The 6,935-nt window shown below is 42.2% G+C and overlaps 1 long non-coding RNA gene across 1 annotated transcript; it reads right to left on the bottom strand.

The window, feature by feature from the left end:
* Nucleotides 1-1,867: 1,867 nt before the first annotated feature.
* LOC134440232 (uncharacterized) lies at nucleotides 1,868-3,608 on the bottom strand. The gene is made up of 5 exons (XR_010032932.1): nucleotides 3,370-3,608; nucleotides 3,174-3,259; nucleotides 2,773-2,864; nucleotides 2,409-2,526; nucleotides 1,868-2,298 (listed from the first exon to the last, which is right to left on the bottom strand). It is a non-coding gene; the product is annotated as an uncharacterized LOC134440232 (long non-coding RNA).
* Between the last annotated feature and the right edge of the window lie 3,327 nt (nucleotides 3,609-6,935).

Raw genomic sequence — 6,935 nt, 5'->3', positions numbered from 1 at the left:
ACACACCTGTGAGATCAAAGTTAATTGTATAAAGTTATGAAATATTGAAATAGGAAAAAGATGGATAGGAAAAAGATGGAAAGGAAAAAGAAAAGGTTGAGAGAAAAAAAACAAGAGAAAGGAGGAAAAGAAAGAGAATCTCGAAAAGCAGGAGTGGAGTGCAAGGACTAGCTGGCAGAGGTCATGAAATTGAATTTCACAGCAGAGGCCTTTAACCCATTTTCAAAATGGCTGACAATGATGACAAAGACTTCACTTAAATCACGACTCTTCATGGCAAAGGGAGCTATGGCCATGCACATGTACAAGGGGAAAACACTTACACTCTTAAAAAGCCTGGGTCAAAAACAACCCAAATTGGGTTATTATCTGACCCAGGCCCTGGTTCAGTATTGGGCCTACCCTTTGGCTGGGTTAAAATATTTTAACCCTCACATTGGGTCATTCCCCTAAACCAACTAAATGGGTCATTCTGACCCAATTTGTGTGTTAAAAGAACCCATTAAATGGGTCAGACCTGCTACCACATTGTTGGGTCATATTGACTTCTTTGTTGGGTTCATACTTTAACCCAATATTGGGTATTTAAATTGCAAGGGGATTTACAAAAAACAATTATGACTTAACATTATTACATTAGGGTGAAATATACCAGAATTGTTGACCAATGCATTAATTAAGATCAATTAAAAAAAAACAAAATACAAGAATGCATAATATTTCAGATCTTTTTCTTTATTGCTGAACAATGAAGATAATTAACAATGCATTTCATAAAAGTATACTATAAAGATGCAAATCACAGCAGTGTAGCATTAACACATGATAGCATTGGAGCAATAAAACCTTAATTGAATTTACATGCATCTTTGTAGCCTCTTTGCAAAGACGGGTTATCAGCAAGACTGATCACTCATGACTGAAAAGACTCAACTACATCATAGCAACATTGCTATGACATTACCAAGAGCCTTAAGTAACAGGTTAAAACTCAGTCATTACAATATTGGTGACAGTATAGTTCAAACATAGGCTCTGCTAAACGGGATTAAAAGAAATGGTTCAGTTTTACCAATGCACCATTTGATTTCAGTGACACTGTACAATTATAGAATTTCAAAAAATTAGTTTCACCTTACCTTTTGTATAGCACACTGTAAAACAGCACATTAAAATGTTTAACCCCTTTTCGAAGAACCCATGTGCTTTTGCACAGATAATATGTTGCTTTTTAGCTATGAGTAAACAGGCCCGCCAGCAGGTCCATCTGCACAAACAGGCTTCTCACCGTACTTTTGGTTAATTACAAAATTTACAGTGCATCCATAACTGCGCTAACAGAGTGGTGTGAACTTTTTGTCCCCAGGTTGAAATTTGTCTTGGTCTCTACAGTCACTACATTCCATACAGTACTTACATAACCAGCATATAACAGAACATAAATAAAAAAAGAACATTGGAAAACATAGAAAACATTAAAATAAAAAACATCAAAGTGTGCACGGCATGTCAATGGCATGTCCATCCGTCATTAACAGACAAGGTATTCCCTGATGGGGAGTTATCCGAATAATATATTTCAAACACAGCATGTATTCAGTCCAAAAGAACTGACAGGGATGTCGCAACATTTAGATTGACAGTTTGTACAGGACCTTGTCTCGTGATCTGGCTTGAATGACATCACTACCCTTTCAAGAACTTAAAGTAGCTGGCTTGTAGATACTCAAGGTTCACGTAGTACATGATCTCCCAAAAGCATGGTGAAGCTGCAGGTTGCATATCCCTCATGGCGGCTCTTGGCATCTCACAATAAGTCTTGAAAAAGCAAAACAAAAGAAAAGTGTTAATGATGGCTCTTCCATCTCAGTCATCATAAATATGGTTTAGGGAAATTATATATATGTTATTTTTGACTTGACTGCATGTGCATTTTGGGTGCTACACGCTATGTCTGTTTTATATGTAAACAGATCATGCACTCATTAGAATGAGATGACGGACAGGGCTGGAAAAAAGAGGCTGTTGGGTCCTGACAAGCCAGTGGTAGTGAGAACAATATAATTAGATGTTGAAACTAGTAGGGATTTTCCTTTAAGGTTGTGTGTGTTTATCTGTGTTTGGTGTAGAGTGGAGTGTGCACGTGCATGTTTTGTATGTGTGTGTGTGTGCGTGCACGCATGGGCTGTTATGCATGACATAAAAAAGATCTTACTTCCTACATCCTGATGTTTGAGGATTCCTAGGATAAGTAGTGTCGCAGACCCAGCAGAGAAGACGTCCTCTTTCATTTGTGTCCTACAGCAGAAAAAGAATGAATAACTATGAGTAATAGTAATTGGGATTTTACTGTGAAATATATAGTACAACTGGCACCCATGTTTACAATTATTGGATCATACACTCACATTTCAGTGCTGGGTTCTTCCCTCGATGCAGACACAGCTTCATACACATTAAGCGGTTTTGGTGCCAGGTCATCACGTCCATCGAGGAACGACTCCGTTCCTACCGGAATGACTGTGCCTACCAGTGCACAAAGAGGAAGACAAAAAGAAAGACAACAAGTTTGAGAGTTTGGCAGACAAATAGACAGAACATACAGTAAACCGTTGCAAAATTGTCTGAAGTGACACCAGACAGTACTGTAGGCATTCCATACACATTCACAGAATCAAAGAACAATATCAGGCCAGCTCTCATTGTGTGTGTGTGTGTGTGTGTGTGTGTGCATTAACGCCTGCTGTTGTGCATTGATATAAAAAAACTTACTTTATACATGCCGATGATATCCAAGAGCTTCTTGAATAAGTAGTGTGACCGCCGACCCAGCTGAGCAGCATTCTTCTCCTTTTACTTGTGTCCTACAGCCAAAAAGTAAGCAGTTATTGTGATTTCATGGTTAAAGTAATAGGCCTACAATACAGTTGACATACACATTTATCCTGAACTGTGTTGTTGGGTCCTGACAAGCCAGTGGTAGTGAGAACAATATAATTGGATGTTGAAACTAGTAGGGATTTTCCTTTAAGGTTGTGTGTGGTGTAGAGTGGGGTGTGCATGCGCATGTTTTGTACGTGTGTGTATGAGCATATGTGTGTGTGCGTGTGCGTGTGTGTGTGCGCGCGCGCGTGCACGCATGGGCTGTTATGCATGACATATTAAGATCTTACTTCCAACATCCTGATGTTTGAGGACTCCTCGGATAAGTAGTGTCGCAGACCCAGCAGAGCAGAAGTACTCTTCTTTCATTTGTGTCCTACAGCAGAAAAAGAATGAATAACTATGAGTAATAGTAATTGGGATTTTACTGTGAAATATATAGTACAACTGGCACCCATGTTTACAATTATTGGATCATACACTCACATTTCAGTGCTGGGTTCTTCCCTCGATGCAGACACAGCTTCATACACATTAAGCGGTTTTGGTGCCAGGTCATCACGTCCATCGAGGAACGACTCTGTGCCTACCGGAATGACTCTGTGCCTACCGGTGCCCAAAGAGGAAGACAAAAAGAAAGACAACAAGTTTGAGAGTTTGGCAGACAAATAGACAGAACATACAGTAAACCGTTGCAAAATTGTCTGAAGTGACACCAGACAGTACTGTAGGCCAGTGGTTCTTAATCTGGGGTGCGGGCACCCCCTGGGGGTGCACCAGAGACTCCAGGGGGTGCGCAGAATTTTGTTTGTGTTGAGGTTGTGACATAATTTATGCTTGGGAACATTATAAGTAGGCCAGATAAAATTAAAAACATGTTTTGATCCCCATTTAAAGTCATTAAGGTAATTGATTAAAGTCTCATTTATCTCAGAATCATATCATATCATAATCGTATACACGTGTAGAAGTTTTAGGTGGGGGCGCACGGCTTGTCTTGGTAACAGGTAAGGGGGTGCTTTAAGACACAAAGGTTAAGAACCACTGCTGTAGGCATTCCATACACATTCACAGAATCAAAGAACAATATCAGGCCAGCTCTCATTAGCCTTGGTCTCATTAGCCGCGCTTCAGCGGCCCGGGGCCGCCCGGGGCTCAGGAGAGTGGCCGGCTCGGAGCTGCCGGCCCGGGCCATTTTTTGCCTGATCGGACTCATAGCCGACCCCAGGCACATTCAGGTACACGCCTTGTTTGTGAAACGTCAGTCGGGCACAGCCCACTTTCGCCCCAAATCACAGAAGGACAACAACAGAACAACGACAAAGAAGGAGAATAAAATGGAGCAAACTCTGCTGGAGCAGGTCGCCGTTTGGCTCGTAGCCTACGGACAAAGACGACAAGAACTGTAAAGAAAATGGCTTGCCTTTCAAGAACAGTTTTATTACATGGCAAAGTTGTCGATTCAGAAGCTGTATGGGACGCAGCGCATGTTAAGAAGACAAAGACGCATGAAAATACGAGCAGCTCGACAACTGAGAGTGAACAGAAGGAGACGTGCGAACATGCCCAGTTAATCCCCCCAATCGCGCACAGAAGCATGAGCCCCGGACATAGCGAGACATGAATGTGCAGGTAATTGAATAAGTTACCATGTGAAAGGAGACCAAATCCCGGAGACATAGCACCTTCATCAGTTGCTATAGAAAATTATGAGCCCCGGACATAGCGACACACCCCCTCGTTGCGGCGTGCCACCTGTCTTTTCTTTCATATTATTTCCATCCATTTGACATTAAAGCCCTTGTGTAAATTTCAAACTGTGTTTGGCGATCTGTCTGAAACGTGCGATATAGCCTACCAGACCTTCGGCGATAATAGCGCAAAAGCTAAATAAGCCGACATAAATGTCATGTGTGAGTGTTTGTGAGACACTTTTTATTGGTGTCCAGTGGAAAGCATGCCAAATCACGATAATGGCACAAGAGTTGGCGGCTAAAAGCAGAAAAAAGCCGACATGACTTAGCTATGACATCCCAAGTTTAAGTGTAGTGGTGCCCATGATCCGATAACAACAAAAAAGTTATGTTGACTAAATAACTTTAAAAACACAAACAGAAGTGCCAAGGTTGCATCTTATGAAATTATGCCATAAGAAAGCCAAACACCCCAAACTAATGCTTAACCATAATTTGCCCAGAATTTAGCGATAAGTCCCCCATGCAGCCACATTTTTACACAGAGGTTGACCCCGCCTCCGAGCCTCGGCGGTGCTTGCTGGCCCATCGAATTCGACGGGCCAGGGAAATCGGCCCTTAGCCCCACAACCTGGCCCGGCGGCCATCTTTAGCACCTAGCCCCCTTTTGATGAGATCACCGTCAGCCCCCTTTTGTCCGGGCCAGCCCGGGGCTGGCCCTGCAATGAGACCAAGGCTATTGTGTGTGTGTGCATGCGTGTGTGTGTGTGTGTGTGTGTGTGTGTGTGTGCACGCGCATTAACGCCTGCTGTTGTGCATTCATTTAAAAAACTTACTTCATACATGTGCTGATGATATCCAAGAGCTTCGCCAACCCAGCTGAGCAGCATTCTTCTCCTTTTACTTGTGTCCTACAGCCAAACAAATAAGCAGTTATTGTGATTTTGTTGTTAAAGTAATAGGCCTACAATACAGTTGACATACACATTTGTCCTGAACTCAGTCACTTACATCTCTCAGACAATTCAAATCGGTTTTCATCGGTTTACTTCTTCAGTGACTTAGTTCCAGCTTCTTACACATCCAGCTGTCTTGGTAACAGGTCAGAGGAAAGACGTCCATCTTATCCAGAGCATAAGAGATTTAAAAAAAAAAAAAGACAAAACGTTACAGAGCTTTGCAGACACACCTTCAAAACATACAGGCAACCTAAATATATGAAAGGCTTTTGTCTCACTACTGTAGTGCACACAACAACTTTACATATTTCATTAACAAAAATATAAACCAACCAGTCTTCGGAAATACTGCACATACTACAGAGTACAATATCACACAGTCACACTAGAACTAAACGGTCTCTGGGACAACTACACACGCACGATTTGCGGCTGATATCAGCTATCAGTATCATGCATAGCTTGTTGAAGTAGCTGTTGCCTTATTGCCTATAGAGCTCTAGCCACAACTTTCTTTAAACCAGGAAACTTCCCTGTAGCGTCAACAAAGCAACAAATCCCTGCTCGTGAAAGAGAGAAATTGGCTAACTATAACCCTCCACATTAAAGCCTTATGATTTTGGAACACAACGAGGTGAATGTACACAGTTTTCCACGCAGCCAGCTTCATCCGCATACGGTAATCAAACAGTTATGTAGTACACAAGCTACGACGCTAACCAAACAAGCAAAGCACATAGCACATACGAGCCGAGATAAGAAACGTCAGTTGACACAAACAATAAACCATTGTCGCGACAACATTTTCTTGCGCAAGCAAGCTGACCAAGCACATGATGCGACTTACCACACCTAACATGCCGGTAATATTATGCGCGAGCTCTTCCTCTGCCTTTATCAGAGTTCGGACTCGCAGTGAGCTCAGAATATCGCAGGCGAAGTCACACAAGCACTTAGTTGCACCCACAAAACTAGTTCTAGGTGATACAAAAAAAGAAGAAAGTTCATCGACTTCCCTGATGTAGAACTATCATGACACTTGTGGTAACCGAAGACACTGACAGTCTTCAGATGCCAGCTTGCCCCCCAAACGAAAATGCTGTCGTTATTGCATTCTAGGTTGGGTTGAGCAGGTGAAGTAGCGGCCCTTCCTAAAAAAAATCTCTGGTAGCGGCTAGATATAATTTGTCAGATTTGTGTTAGTTTAGCGTCCTGCATTAGGTATCGCTGGTGTAGTGGACACACTTAGCCCAATCTACCTAAAAAGTATCCGCCCAATCTGACAGCCAACCATCCGTTATGAGCTATATTAAGCGAAATAGCAACCAAATGAATCCCAGAAGGGCTAACATTATGACTTTCCGTAGCTAACTAACCACCGTTGACAGAACCTGGACGA

The sequence above is a fragment of the Engraulis encrasicolus genome, chromosome 23, assembly GCF_034702125.1.
Source record: "Engraulis encrasicolus isolate BLACKSEA-1 chromosome 23, IST_EnEncr_1.0, whole genome shotgun sequence".
In the NCBI taxonomy this organism is placed as follows: Eukaryota; Metazoa; Chordata; class Actinopteri; order Clupeiformes; family Engraulidae; genus Engraulis; species Engraulis encrasicolus.
This window is presented reverse-complemented; position numbering and strand designations above follow the sequence as displayed.